Below are 15,879 nucleotides of genomic sequence, written 5' to 3' on the forward strand. Positions count from 1 at the left end.
AGATATTTTAAGAAGAATAATACCTATTTATTATAAATAACTAACATAATTTATTATTGTAATCTCCTCAAATTAGCCAATTAACTTTTATAATTAGAATCGGAGGTAATGTATATGATGATGAAAACATGACTTACATGTTGGTTTTGGATTTCTGAATAATACTCTTTTCTAAGAAATTTGATCCTTGCATGTTTATTATACATATATTTTGTTTATTCCGTTGATGAGCATGAACCTTGCTAAAAGTTCTAATAATTATAAGATAAAATGAATATTTAATCTTGTAATTTTAATTTAGTTAGAACTCAATCAATTCATGAATCCAATTCTGAAAATGTTAGTCTATATTTAAAAAAATTTAAAATATAATAACTAAAGTTAGGTCTTACTAATGTTTAAACTTTTAAATGACTAGAACAATAACATGTATTGAGTTAAAGTTTAGAAATTAAATTATAATTGAATAAAAGATATAATTAAATAATAATGTTCATAATATGAATACAATAAATATTATATAAAATTATTTTATAATATTTATTGCTTCAAGGGATTATGTTGACCATGTGTGGTGAACATCGGCTCTTTTTTTTTTGAAGTAATTAATAATATTTTTAAAAATATTTTAATAAGTATTAAAGATTAAAAATAAAATGATATTAACAGATTCATTAGAAAAACATTAATAAAAATATACTCCCTCCGTCTTTTATTATAAAATCTAATTTTTTGAATAGATCTTTCTTTTTTATAAAATACTCTTTGATTTGTCTCAACATTTAATGAATTATTACCTATTTTGTTTCTAATTTAATATATTTAATATATATTTTTTATTTATCTCACTATTACTTTCTCACATTTATCAATTTATATATAGAGAATATATTTAAAAAATTGTATTTATCACATATTAATTATTTTTAATTATTTTAACTATTTTCTAAAATCACATAATTTACTGTGGCGGGGGAGCAGTAAAATACGCCGGAGGTCACCGTACACCTGTAGATTCGTTCGGACAAAACTAAACTATAAAACGACACGTGCCCTCACGCAGACAAAAAACAAAAACCACAGAACCCTCCTCAGTCTTCAGTCTTCACTCTTCACTCCGCTTCCCAGCTCGGCGACCCCCCTCCCCCCGGGGGTATCTCATCTTTTGTTTTCCGACGGTTCTTGCTGCTCGTGTATTTGGTCTTTCGTTCTCTTTCGTGCTCGTCGTCAGTGACTCTGCGTCACCGTCCCTGCCTGAGATCATTGATTGCATCATCTTCAGGTAGAATATATGTTAATAATTGGTTGGCGAAAGATGTGCATCAAGTTAAACTATTCTTATGATTCAGTTTCTTTTCCTTTGAGTATTGTTGAATTTTTTGCTCGAGGTGAAGCTTTTGCAATTATGACGAGCTGTAGTTCGCCATTATCATATAATGTATTATGAACCATGCAGGGGTTTTTATTATAAAATCATAATCGAGGATGCAAGTCTGTGGAAAATTTGCAATAATGGGCTCATGGCAACAATCTGCATGTGCTAAGGTGCTTAATTTTCCTGCTCATGGGTGTGACAGTTATGGGTTTACGCCTCAAGTAAAGTTCAGTAACGTGAAGACTTGTAAAGCATCTTATGTTGAAGGAAGTTTGGTCGGTGGGAGGCCGTCTACACTCTCGGTGCCTGAAATTGGAGGTAAGTACTGAGCATACCATTTAAATGGAATGATTTCATGTGACTGACTAGCTAGTATATACTTTTAAAGACAAAATAAATACCCAAAGCTTACACACTTTGATGCCATAATTAGTTTATTCTTTTCCCTGGTTTAGTGTTCGAGGTATTTGGTTTGTTGATTCTTGGCCTAAAGACTGACGTTTTGGTCCATCGGATCACATGATATTTTCAGGTGATAGAAGTAGTTTCCTGGATTATGGCTTGAGTGAAGCTGATCCTGAGGTTTATGATATTATTGGCAAGGAAAAGAATCGGCAGTATAAAAGCCTTGAGCTTATTGCTTCAGAAAATTTTACATCGAGGGCAGTTATGGAAGCCGTTGGTTCATGCCTCACAAACAAGTACTCAGAAGGTTTACCTGGAAAAGGTGAGTTTTCTTCCTCTAAATTTTTTCCTTTGTGTGAAGGAATGTTTCACTAAACGCCCCCTCCCTTTCTCACTTCTCTAGTTATATTAATTAGAGTCTCTTATGCATGTAAGGTACTATGGTGGAAATGAGTACATTGATGAGCTTGAAATACTATGTCAAGAGAGAGCATTGGCTGCATTTCACTTGGATGGGAATAAGTGGGGTGTAAATGTTCAACCCTTATCTGGCTCTCCTGCAAATTTTGAAGTTTACACTGCAATTCTTAAGCCACACGATCGGATAATGGTAAACAATTTCCTCTTTGTGATTTTTTCTATGCCAAAATAGCGTTTCTGTTGTAAGGCTATACTGATATAAAATGATAATTCTTCTAGGGTTTGGACTTACCTCATGGGGGGCATTTATCTCATGGATTCATGACTCCCAAAAGACGTGTATCAGGAACATCAATTTATTTTGAATCTATGCCTTATAGACTTGATGAAACTACAGGTGCTTGCATTTTTGTTATTAAATTATGGCAACTATGTTTAATAGCTTACAAGAAGCTTAAGTACTTTTGAATTGTGAACAGGCCTCATTGATTGTGACATGCTTGAGAAAACTGCTAATCTCTTCAGACCCAAACTCATCATTGCTGGTGCAAGTGCTTATCCTCGAGACATTGACTATCCACGGATGAGAAAAGTAACCTTGTTCATATGTATTCTGTAGAATATTCTGTTTGTGATTGAATATCCCTTCATGTGATATGTGATTTTTGTTTAAAAAGCTAATTACATGTGATATCCATGTGAAGATTGCCGATGAAGTTGGTGCTTTTCTTATGATGGATATGGCTCATATTAGTGGACTTGTTGCTGCTGGCGTGCTTGCTGATCCCTTTGAATTTTGTGATATTGTGACAACCACAACTCACAAGGTTTTCCTCAGGATATTCCCAATATCGTGCTTTAATTTTTTTATTCAAAAAGATAAGGGAACTGAATTTGCTTTCATTCTTCTAACAAAAACATACATTTAATCTTAACTAAATACTCCTCTTTCTTTGTGTTCGCATGCCCATGACTCATTACAATTAAATTTATTTCTCCAGTCCCTGAGAGGTCCAAGAGGTGGTATGATATTCTTCAAGAAAGATTCTGTGCATGGTGTCGATCTAGAGTCTGCCATCAACAATGCTGTATTTCCCGGCTTACAAGTAAGATATTGGTTCTGTTTAGGCCTTTCTTTACTATTCTAATTGGGAATATTGTCCCTGCCGTAATAGTTTAGTACTAAAGTTGTCATTATTTAGGGCGGTCCTCATAACCACACAATTGGAGGACTAGCAGTTTGTTTGAAGTATGCTCAATCCCCTGAGTTTAAGGTTTACCAAAACCAGGTATTTCTCTTTTAACCATTTGTAAGTTTGTTCCTAGGCCTATTGTGACAGTTGCACTCATATAACTTTGATCCTGTAGGTGGTCTCTAACTGTAGAGCTCTAGCTAATCGTTGATAGAACATGGCTACAAGTTGGTATCTGGTGGAACTGATAATCACTTGGCTCTTGTTGATCTGAGGCCATCTGTAAGAATGTTGCTCTTTCATATCAAATTTCAGAATAAAATTTCAGTATTGTTTTTCATTATTCCCCTTTTGTTTCTGCTTCTTAGTATTTTGTTGCTGAAGTTTAAATGTCGCTCATGCTTCCCACAGTAAAAGTTAAAGGTGAATGTACCAAAATCCCCCCCCCCCCCCGGCGGGCGGGATGAAATTCCTTGCTTTTAATGAAAAGTCATAATGATTGTGGTTATCAACTGTATGGTTCTCTATGAACTTGACTTTATATATTGTGTCTATATATATTTGGGTTGCGTGCTTCTTTCTTTATTTAATGTAAATCTTACAATAACCAACCTTACATCTCCTAGGGCATTGATGGTGCTCGAGTGGAGAAAATTCTTGACATGGCTTCTATAACTCTCAACAAGAATTCAGTGCCTGGTGGGCTCATGTTGCTGGTGTTCCATATTACTTGCCTTGTTTATTTATCATTTTTTATCTTCTTCCTTCCCCTTCCTCTCTTCTTCTTCTCCCCCCCCCCCCCTTTTTTTTTCCCGGTTCTTCAAATACTTTTTTCCATGTTCTCACTTACGCATGAGAATCATGACAGGTGATAAAAGTGCCCTGGTTCCTGGAGGCATTCGCATTGGATCACCGGCGATGACAACAAGAGGACTAGGAAGAGGAAGAGTTTGTTTTTAATTGCAGACTTCATTCATGAGGGTGCACAAACAGCACTTGAAGCCAAACGTCTGGCCCCGGGAACAAAGCTCCAAGACTTTATGCGGTTTGTGTCATCCCCTGAATTCCTTTGAAAGATCAGATTTCAAGCCTTCGTAAAAAAGTCGAAGCTCTCACCACTCAGTATCCAATTCCTGGAGTTTAAGGTGGTGTAGGATGATATAGAGCTTAGCACCCCTCGTTCTTGTTACTTTTTCAATACGAAAAAGAAATGAGAATGAAAAATAAAAAGGGCAGTGGCTGCACAATAAGTCCTAACAACTAGGAAGCTCATGCCGGTTTCTTCTTTTCTTACTAACAGAGTGGTTTCTTTGGTCTTTGCCCCCTTAATGGTCAAGCCGGGCAAAATGTATCGTTTGGTTCCGAAAATAAGTTCTATTTCATACCGTTGCTGAATTTTACTTTGACGATAATATAAAAGATCTGCATTCGCTCCAATTCTGTTCCATCAACTACTACTTCCGGTCCTATTATAAGACCTAGTTGATTTATTTGAAGAGATTAAAGAAGTAAGTTAAGTTAGTTATTTGTAATAAATAAGTATTGTCATTCCTAAAATATTCTTGCTAATTAAGTGTATTGGCTAGAATTATCATTATTAGAAGGACTATCTTGAAAAAAAATACGTAAATATGAGAGACAAAATGGATTGGGGTCTTATAATTAGGACCAAACAAAAAGTCAAACGGGATCTTATATTAAGGACGGAGGTGGTATATTTTTGGGTCTTGGAGGTGAAAGTTGTATATTCGAGGAATTCTATCAACAGAGCATTATTTTATAGATTTTGTATTGCGGGATGGGAGTAGACAAATACTTCTCTGTAGAAGTTATTCATTGATAGTTTTATTGCGTGAATTAGACCTCCAGATATTTGATGAATTCACAGGAAATGAAGTTTAAACTAGTTAGTTTTTTATTTTTCATGAGAAAATTGAAGTGATTGTGAGAACGAAAATCTTAAATGAAATTATAAGTCTTATTTTTGGCTGCTATAACGGAATAATCTGCTCAGACTCTTCTTGCAAGGACGAAAGAAAGACTGATGGAAAGACAAATAACCCAATAGCTTAGAATTAAAGTAGTGTTTGTTTTCGGCGTTTCCATCGTGATGATGTGCTGTCCAAAATCATAATTTACGGCTAGGTTTTTCTTCGTTTTTTGAAAAAAAATTACAATGGCTATGAAAGTGAATCATATGAGGACTTAAATAGAAGCATGATGCTCATTACACAAATCAGCGGACAAAAGGTTACTGCGCTCAAGAAACAAATTGTGATGTAATAGAATTAAGAGTTATGATTGAAAGTGACCAAGGTATATGGAACAGAACTTTAGGAAACTATTTCAAACTAGTAAGAGAATTCCAATAGCAGCAACAAAGTTTTACTTTACTAGGTAGAATCGGTTATATGAATTGCAGGGCGTCATCAAGGTCTATCAGTAATCTAATTTTTAAGGAGGCTTAAAAAACTTTCATTTAAGTAAGCTTAAAAACTCAAAATGATCAATGTTTCCTTAAGGGAGAAGATGAAAACTTATTTAAGCTGTGTATTTCAATTACAAACTCACCATATCATAGAGGTTATATAAAGTCAAATGGCAGAAATAATTGATTTCACACTTTTTTAGGGTGTTCTTGGTGTAAAAATAATTAGGAGAATTACAATCAAGTCCCAAGGAAGAAAGATAATTACTAATGAGTTCTAATAACAACCTAAGCAACCTGTAATGACAAGTTTCAAAACAAACAATGACAACTTTTGAGACTTGTTTTATAATTATTTTTTAGGACTTTATTGTAATTCTCCCAAAATAATTTTTCACATTTGAATTTCAACATGTCGGATTGATGATTAATTTGAATATCATCATGAAAAAAGTCTTCTACATAAATATAAATTCATTGAATAATTTCAGCATTTCTGACATATACAGAATCCGTCTGGATTAGTGATTGAAAAATTAGTTTATTGTTAATTTGACTTTTGAAAAATTTAAACGAGTAGAAGTTAAATCAAGTGATAATAAATTGTGCTTTGATTGGATTTTATAAAAGTTAGTTTGTAAAAATTAGATTAGGTAAAAAGTTGTTTAATTATGATTGAATAAAAATAAGTTTAGTTTGTATAATTACCAAAATAAGTATAAGTTTTATTAGATAATAAAAATAATAAAGAAATAAATTTACATAATACAATGAATTTAAATTAGTAAGTTTAGTTTGTAAAATTACCCAAATGAGTATAAGTTTTATTAAATAATGATAAATAATTAAAAAAAATAAATTTACATAATACAATGAATTTAAATTATTTTAATATGAAGAAGCAAAATTTCATGACTGAAATATATTTTAAAACATTAGAGATATCATAAAAATTATTACAAATATAAAGTAAACATAATTTCAATTAAATTATTTTAATATAAAAAAATGAAATTTCATAACTGAAATATATTTTAAAAGCTAAAGTATATATTTAGTTCTTTAACTTTGTACAAGGTTTCAATTTGATCCCTCAATTTTGAAAAGTATACATTTAGTCTTTTAATCCTAAAATTATTATGCTTTAATGATATTTTTTGTAACAATCATGGATGTTTTGAAAATTAAACTTAATATGTTAGCATTTGAGAATATTTTATCAATATTTAATATCTCAATATCATCATTTTTCTTAAAAATTTTAGTATTAAAGGACTAACAGTATACTTTTTAAAATTAAGAGATCAAATTGAAACCTTATATAAAATTAAAGAACCAAATATATACTTTATCTATTTTAAAACATTAGAGATATCATAAAAATTATTGCAAATATAAAGTGAAACATAATTTCAATGGATAAAATAATTTTAAATTAAAATTCATGGTATTGTGACGAAAGTTAAATGAAATAATATTACATAATTGATTAAGTGATAAGCTGGGGACAATTTGGTCTTTGATTGTGTCACGAAAGCGATTCAAATGCGATGAAAACTGTTATGTTACATTTGAAGATGATACTTAATAATTTTAGTGTGATTATCTTCCCTAACTATAATATCATTTTCAGCTTCTAAAAAGTAATTGTCAGAACTCGAATGTCTTCTTATAAGATTATGAATGGATATTGTTATGCAAACCATATACACTTGTGTTTAGAAGTTATAACTATACATATTTCATAAAATTTGAAATTTATTTTTCCAAACCCTAAATATTCTTTCTATTGTGTCCCCTAAACTAGAATGATAATAATCGAAAACTTTATTATTATTTTGAAACCCCGATGGTTTTCTTTTTGGTTTGATGTATTTAAGCACGTTTTGTTGATTGGAAACATTACTAACAATTACCATTCCATAAGCTCCTTAATAATTAATTTGATGAAACCGAAATCAATGAAATTAAAGAACAAAATTTGGCTTACAAAAAATGAGTTTATTGAAGGTAATGAACAAGTTAAAAGACATGTTTAAACCCACAAGCTCCCAATTATTAAAGCTATAAAAACTGTTTTGAATATAAAACTTATTTTATAATTTACTTATATTTAGAATTTAGAATGAGAAGAGTAGTAAATAATAAATCTGAGAGTATTTAAAATGCTGAGGGAATCAAGTGCTGTGAAATTGAGGACGATAAATCGTCTGAATCCTAGAACAGCAACTCAGCATTTTTTGGTATATACCGTCAAAAAGAGTCTTGCTTCAAAAAGTTTGATTTCGTTGATCGACACAAAAACAGGGGAGATTAACACACAAGCTTATGAACCACTTGGTTAACCACCAACGACAGTGAAGATTAGCCAGGAACAAGGGACCAAAAACGTTGAGCAAATCAGCAAAGACATAGATGGACACACAAATAACTCCACATCGGCACTTTAGCGACTCCAACGGAAAAAGCAAGAGAAAAAAATTCTGCCAACCTGTACCAGATCGACGAGAATGAAGGCTGATAAAGGTAGATTGGAGAGTGTATTCCACTAGGAGATCAAGATCTTCACACACAACTCACATGCACTGGTCAGATGGCGGCGAGATGGTGATTGTAGACCGGACAAGGGAAGAGGTTTGGAGAAGCGATGAAGGAGCAAGAGAAGAGATGACCCAACACCAGGCCCAACACGAGACGAACCTGACGACGGAGAGGGGACGGAACTGACGACAAAGAGGAGATGGAGCTAATAGGGAGGAGGTGACGGAGCAAGCTGTGTCCAGCGGCGAGAACTTTGAGCGTACGAGGAACGAGTGGTTAATTTGAGTGAATAATTAGAGAATAATGAGGGACGAGTGAAGGAAAAATAATCTGACATCTAATTATTATTCCAACGGTCCACCAACCATATGCACATTTTTCACCTCGAAAAGATAGTCGTTCGCTTTTAAACACAAGACCTTTATACTAGTACCGGGTTCTTATATTTAGAATGGAAAAATTCTCTCATATGAGCTTAACATATTGTGCGTTTTAGGAGGTGTTTGGCATTCTCAAAACCGTGATTTCAGAAGCACTTTTCCACAAAATGAAGTAACTTTCTCTACATATTTATTTCGTAATCCGTAAAAACATTTCTAAAACTATAATTTGGTTTCTATCTAAACATCCCTTTAATCTAGCTTTCGACCTCCGAGTAGGATGGCCCAAAAACTCTCCCAAGCAGGTTTCAATTTTCCAATCGGGCTTCTGTTAAAAACAGAGCTACTTCTAAGCCACTAGTCGCATACCCAAACAGGCTTATAAATATCTGTTTGACCAACAGAGAACAAAATGCGCGCTTTGTTTCTATGAAATGTCTAGGAAAAACCCACGATTCAATTTACAACTACAACGTCAATCTCCTGCCAACGACAGACAACAAAAGAGACGTTCATATTTCCAAATTTTCAAATCTCTTGCATGTTTATATTCATATGTGGAGATGGGTTTGCCCTAAGTCCCTTGTCAACAAAACAAGATTAACTGATCAAGGACTATATTATCACTGATAATGTCCATTGCTCTGAGATCATATTAGGGCGAGAGCAGTCCAAGTGTCCACAAAATGATCAATATTGATACCATATAAAAATTTATGTAAAAGGATGCTCGTAGTGTGAAAGTAGTTTCTCACATTTGGGTTTCAGTACGTTGTACAGTTTATTAATCTCCACGTCAACACGGAAAAACTATACCCGACGTATGAGAAATAGTTTAATTGTTAATGATGTCAATTATTTGCCCAAGTCAAATGCGGACTTCGTTTGTTTATTTTAACAGATTGATTTGAACTCGTAGTGGAATAGCTTCTTCATTTCCTGAATCTAATATTCTATGAAAAACCCACAATTCAATTTACTGAAGCAACGTTATTCAGCCAATGATAAACAAAACAAAAGGAAAGTTCATAGTTTCAGTTGAATATTTCAACTTTAAGTTGGTCAAAAGAAGGCACTACTAGTTGTTCTTCTATTATTTTCCCATCTTATTTTTTATTGTTTGATGTTATTTTCAAAGAGATATATGGAGATAATGAATAGCATTCCTATTTGTCTGCAAAAAAGATGAATAACATAGCTGAATATTTGCTCTTTAATTTCCTTGTAACTGGCAATTTCTCTCAAAAAGCAAAACGAATCTTTCAAGTCTGCAGAACCTTTCAGTTCTAAACATCTAAATTGCAAATGGGAGGCCATGTCCTATTTGCATTGTTTCAACTTTTTTTGACTCTTGCCCTTGTTCATTCCCAGAATCAATCAGGTTAGCTAATAAGTTAGTCTCATCTTGTTCATCTGACTGCAACCACATCTTCAAGTTTCTTACAACTTGCCCCTTTTGCAGGATTTATCAGTATTGATTGTGGACTTGTGGATGAACCAAGCTACACAGATGAAACCACTTCCATCTATTACACTTCAGATGCAAATTTCATATCCACAGGAATTACCCACAGAATATCATCCAAATACAAGACACAAACTCCTAAAACGCAGTTCTGGAATGTTCGAAGCTTCCCGGAAGGAACTAGGAACTGCTATACCCTTAATGCTCCTCAAGGAAGTAGCAGCAAGTACTTGGTGAGAGCCATGTTCATGTATGGAAACTATGATGGTGAAAATTCTCTTCCCAAATTTGACATCTATCTTGGAGATAAATGGTGGGACTCAGTGATGTTTCAGAATGAATTTGAAATAGTGATCAAGGAAATCATTTATGTTGCTTCATCTGATTATCTTCATGTTTGCCTTTTTAACACCAAGAATGGTACACCTTTCATATCAGTCTTGGAGCTTAGAGTTCTTGACAGTGATGCCTATCTTGTTGGCTCCATGCAGCTCTTAGCTCGATATGATTTAGGCTTGCGGGATGGTGAATTAGTCAGGTGAGACTTACATCTTTGCATAGAAAATTGTGAAAATTAGTCTTTTGGTCCTTGTATTTTTTCCTCAATTGTAACTTAATTCTTAAACTTCAACTTCTTGTTACCCAATTCTTATAGTTTTGATTTAGTTGTAACTTAATTTCTAACTTTTAACTCGATGCAACTCAGTATTTATAGTTTTAACCATTTAAAACTTATGCATAAGTTTTAAATGGTTAAAACTATAGGGATTAAGTTGTATCAAGTCTAATTTCATGGTGTGAGTTGCAATTGAGTTAAAGTTAAAGGATTGAGTTGTATCGGGTTAAAATTTATGAATTGAATTACGGCCAAATCAAAATTAAAAGGATTGAAAGATTAATTTTTACTTAAAATTCTGTATTTGATCCCCAGAATTTCATAGTGGCAGTACTTTTAGTTAAGGAGTTTTATCTTATTAGTATGACCATGTGTTAAATTGAGTTACCCTATAATTTTGATTTAATTGTAACTTAATTCCTAAATTTTGACTTGATGCAACTCAGTATTTATAGTTTTAACCATTTAAGGTTTTAAATGGTTAAAACTATAGGGATTGAGTCGTATCAAGTCTAATTTCAGAGATTGAGTTGCAATTGAGTTAGAGTTAAAGGATTGAGTTGCATCGAGTTAAAATTTATAAATTAAATTACAACTGATCCAAAATTAAAAAGATTGAAAGATTAATTTTTACTAAAAATTCTGTATTCCATCCAAGAATTTCACAGTGATAGTGCTTCTAGTTAAGGATTTTTATCTTATCAGTACTGACCATGTGCTAGATTAAGTTAAACATGTATGAGTGGAAAAGAAGAATAGATGACAAAAATTAATTTTCAATTTCATTCTTACTGATATTTTACCCTTTCTTTTTGAAGATACCCAGATGACAAGTATGATAGAATATGGACACCTTATATATCAAAAGACTGGAAACAGATAAATACTTCATTCCCTGTAGATCATGGACCATCATCATCATCATTCAGTTTCATAACATTACCACCATCCATTGTCATGAGAACAGCAGCAATTCCAGCAAATCTTAGCAATAACATGGAATTTCGCTTCACGCCCGGCCACAATAATAGCTCCATATGTTACGCATACATGTAGTTTGCTGAAATACAGAAACTCCAAGTAAATCAAGTCAGACAATTTAACATTTTTGTGAATGGAGACATTTTCATTGCAGATACTAATCCTTCTTACCTTAAGACCAACTATTATTTAGCCATAAAAAGTGCACCTTGGCTCAATATTTGGATCAGTGAAACAGAAAGATCAACTCTTCCTCCTCTTTTCAATGCCATTGAGGTATATGTGGCTAAGAATCTTTCACAATTACAAACACAGCAAACAGATGGTATGCTCACTGGTTGCAAGTTCTGTTCATAATCATATTATCCGAATTAATCGTAGTTCTATATTTAATTTGATTGACATGTTTGTATTATAAAAGTTGATGCTATCATGAATATCAAGTCAATTTATGGGATCAAGAGAAGCTGGCAAGGAGACCCTTGTACTCCATTGGCTTACCTGTGGGATGGTCTTAACTGCAACTATGATGGATCTGGCCCACGAAGGATCACATCCTTGTAAGTTTGACAGAAAATAGTCGTAAAAATTTGAAGAGTTTATGGTTTGACTTGATTATCTTCAAAAATACTGATGGACTTCAGACCATTTTTCTTTTAGGAACTTATCTTCTAGTGGATTAACTGGAAATATAGCTTCAGATATATCTAATTTGAAGTCGATTGAGTATTTGTGAGTATATCAATCTCCTGTATGAAATTAGAAACTTGCAGTTGAGAATCTGTGGAAATAATTTATTCTCATTTCAGGGATTTGTCAAACAACAGTTTAATTGGCGATGTCCCTAGTTTCCTGTCTCAAATGCAATTCTTGAGGGTTCTGTAAGTGAATGTTTCAATTTTCATTTGGGTCTTTAAACTCTCTAAGAAAACATGTATACACTAAAAACCTAAGACCAGTGTTTTTTGTCTTCATTGAAGAAACCTAGAAAGGAATCAGCTATCAGGAACAATTCCAACCGAACTTATTGAGAGGTCAAAGAATGGATCACTTAAACTCAGGTATTGCTACATTCATGTTTTGAGAGAGAACTGCATTACATTCCATCAACTCTGGTCATATTACAAAACCTTTTCATTTTTCTTAAACAGAAAACTAGCCTCTGAAACTTTCATCCTTTAGCACTTAAAACTTCTTTCTGTTAATAGGATGCCATTTTATAACCTTTCTCTTGTGCAAGAATGAAGCGTGCAACCCTAAGTTCAAAACTTCCCAACTGCCAATGGATGGATAATTTTTTGTTTTTATAATTGAAGTGAGTCTTAGCAAATGAAGTTACATGGTCTTATTTTTAATTATATTAATTAAGTAAATTGCACAGTACCCCTAACTTGAGATCTTGAGAATATAATCTCACAAACCTTTAAAATTTTAACAATAAACTCCATAAACTTTTAAACTTGTTGAGATAACCCTCACATTTTTCAGTTAGTTTGCTATTTCACTATATATATGTTTTAAATAAACTCTTTACAACTCCGGTTATGTGTAAATACTAAATAGTCCTTCTAAACTTTAGCACATGGATTTTTTTTCCCCAGTGAATCACAATTTGATTATCGAAATAACTAACCAGTAATATATGGAAATTATCTACAAAAATTGAAAATTTGAAGGGGGATCTCTTATCAAATATCAAATACTGAAGTTTGGAGAGTCATCTATACATAACTCAAAGTGAAGAGGAGTTCTATACAATCTTAATTTCTTTCTTCTCAATTTTAAATGATACCCTGCTTCTATTTAAAGTGTTGGATATGATAGCGCTCTCATCACTAGTTTATTAGTGAATAGTGTGATAGAACTTGTTCACTTTTCGTTTTAAATGCAAGTTTTGCTGGCAATCCAAATCTTTGCTCTTCAGAAGATTCGTGCAAGAGTGGGAAGCCAAAGATTGTCATTGCAATAGTCTCAACAATAGCTGGGGCTTTCATACTTCTGGCAACTACAATTACCTTTTGTATCTTTAGAAGAAGACAAATAGGTACAAGTCTAAGGTCATCTATCAGTAAAATGTCCTTGTAATAAGTAAAGGTCGAGAATTTCTTTCTTGAATGGGGCAGCTTTTAATAAACACAGTACTCAATCAAACTACTTACCGATGAAAATCTGGCTGTGTATATTAAAACAACTACGTCAGGAAAGGGAGGGGGGGAGGGGCCTTTGTTAATTGCATACTCTTTCTTCTCTCACAGTTTCCATAAATCCAGTGAAGGCGAATACTTATTCCACAATAAACAAGGAGCTAGGGCAGAGGAAACGACACTTTACATATGCTGAAGTTTCTAGAATTACCAACAACTTTGAAAAGATTGTGGGAAAAGGAGCATCTGGGACAGTCTACCATGGAACCGTAAATAACACTCAGGTTGCTGTCAAACTGCTCTCTCCTTCAGCTCAAGGGTATCTGCAATTTCAGGCAGAGGTATGGTACTATGGTATGATTATTTCCTTCAAATCTTCATCATACTCATACAGATATCATTGCCATATCATACACCTTTATCAACCAATTCTGCTTCCGTTTATATAGATCTTTTTTTTTTTACCTCCAACTTTCTGATTGACAGGCAAAGCTTTTTGCTAAAGTTCACCACCAACGCTTGACTGCTCTGATAGGATATTGTGACGAGGGCACCAACGTTGCTCTCATCTATGAGTATATGGCTAATGGCGACTTAGCCAAGCATTTATCAGGTATTTGCCATATGATCTCTCAAGTCCATGAAAATTTTCCTTCTTACAAGGAAGTAAGTAATAGGCATTCAAACAGCCCATACATAACCATATATGTCTTAAGATGAAGTTTGAAAGTTAATTCAACAAACAATTCTAGGTGTATACAACTGAGTAAATTTTTGTGCAACTTATTTTAATGCAGACAAAAATGTAAACATCTTGAACTGGAAACAACGGCTACAAATTGCAGTGGATGCTGCAGAAGGTGAGCAAAGAAGAACTCTTTTGCTCCCCCTTACTTTCCTTTGTTGATCCTTCCATTTATGCAGCAAGAGTTGCTTCACTTTTAACTGCAGGCTTGGAGTATCTGCATACGGGTTGTAAGCCGCCAATTGTTCACAGAGATGTTAAGTCCAAAAACATCTTAGTGAATGAATATTTTCGGGGAAAAATAGCTGATTTTGGATTGTCAAAAACCTTTCCCGATGAAGATGATACGCATATATTTACTATTATAGCTGGCACACCGGGATATCTTGACCCTGTGTAAGTTTTTGCCAGCTCTAAACTACATAAGCTGAATGGTCGTTCTCAGAAATTGATGAGTGCACAAGTTATCTTCTTTTCTTCTTTTTTTTTTCCCCTCAAACCATAGGTTGAATTGCAGGTTTTCTGTCGTGCAGGTACAATATGTCAAACAAGTTGAACGAAAAAAGTGATGTTTATAGCTTTGGGATTGTTCTGCTCGAGATAATTACAGGACAACCCGCCATAGTCAAGACTGAAGAAAGTACTCACATAGTCCAATGGGTTAATCTCATGCTTGGTGAAAGCAAGATTGTTGATATTGTGGATTCAAGATTAGAGGGAAACTTTGATATTGATTCTGCAACAAAAGCATTGGATACTGCAATGGGTTGTGTGGCAGCTTTTTCCCTGAACAGGCCAACAATGACCCACGTAGTGATGGAATTGAGACAATGTCTGGCTATGGAGATGGCTCGCGGAATTCACAGTCAAATTGATTACTCATTTGGTAGAATCAGTGGAGAGAGTTCTCTACCTAGATAGTTCAAATCTTTTGCGAAGTGTTAAATGCTTTATGTCCCCCCCCCCCCCCAAAAAAAAAAAAAAAACCCAAGCATGGAGAAGAATGCGATACCTAATCATCAACACAAATGATGTGTATTTCAGGAATGATATGCTTTGGATAACATCTGCAGACCTGTATCCTCCTTTATGAGGGAGAGCTTTTTCGATACTGGAACTAGGTGAAGCTTTGTCTTCTAGGAGGAGTTGTTATTGGTGATTCTTTTACCTTAGCTTTTTATCTAAA

The 15,879-nt window shown here is 33.6% G+C and overlaps 2 pseudogenes; both read left to right on the forward strand.

Annotated features, from left to right (window-relative positions):
- Positions 1 to 1,183: 1,183 nt before the first annotated feature.
- LOC114735474 (serine hydroxymethyltransferase 3, chloroplastic-like) lies at positions 1,184 to 4,829 on the forward strand (annotated as a pseudogene).
- A 5,113-nt stretch (positions 4,830 to 9,942) lies between these two features.
- On the forward strand, positions 9,943 to 15,658 carry LOC114735473 (probable LRR receptor-like serine/threonine-protein kinase At1g05700; annotated as a pseudogene).
- The last annotated feature ends 221 nt before the right edge of the window (positions 15,659 to 15,879 follow it).

This window comes from Neltuma alba, unplaced genomic scaffold, assembly GCF_004799145.2.
Source record: "Neltuma alba isolate B1F8T4 unplaced genomic scaffold, ASM479914v2 tig00013209_pilon, whole genome shotgun sequence".
Classification (NCBI taxonomy): domain Eukaryota; kingdom Viridiplantae; phylum Streptophyta; class Magnoliopsida; order Fabales; family Fabaceae; genus Neltuma; species Neltuma alba.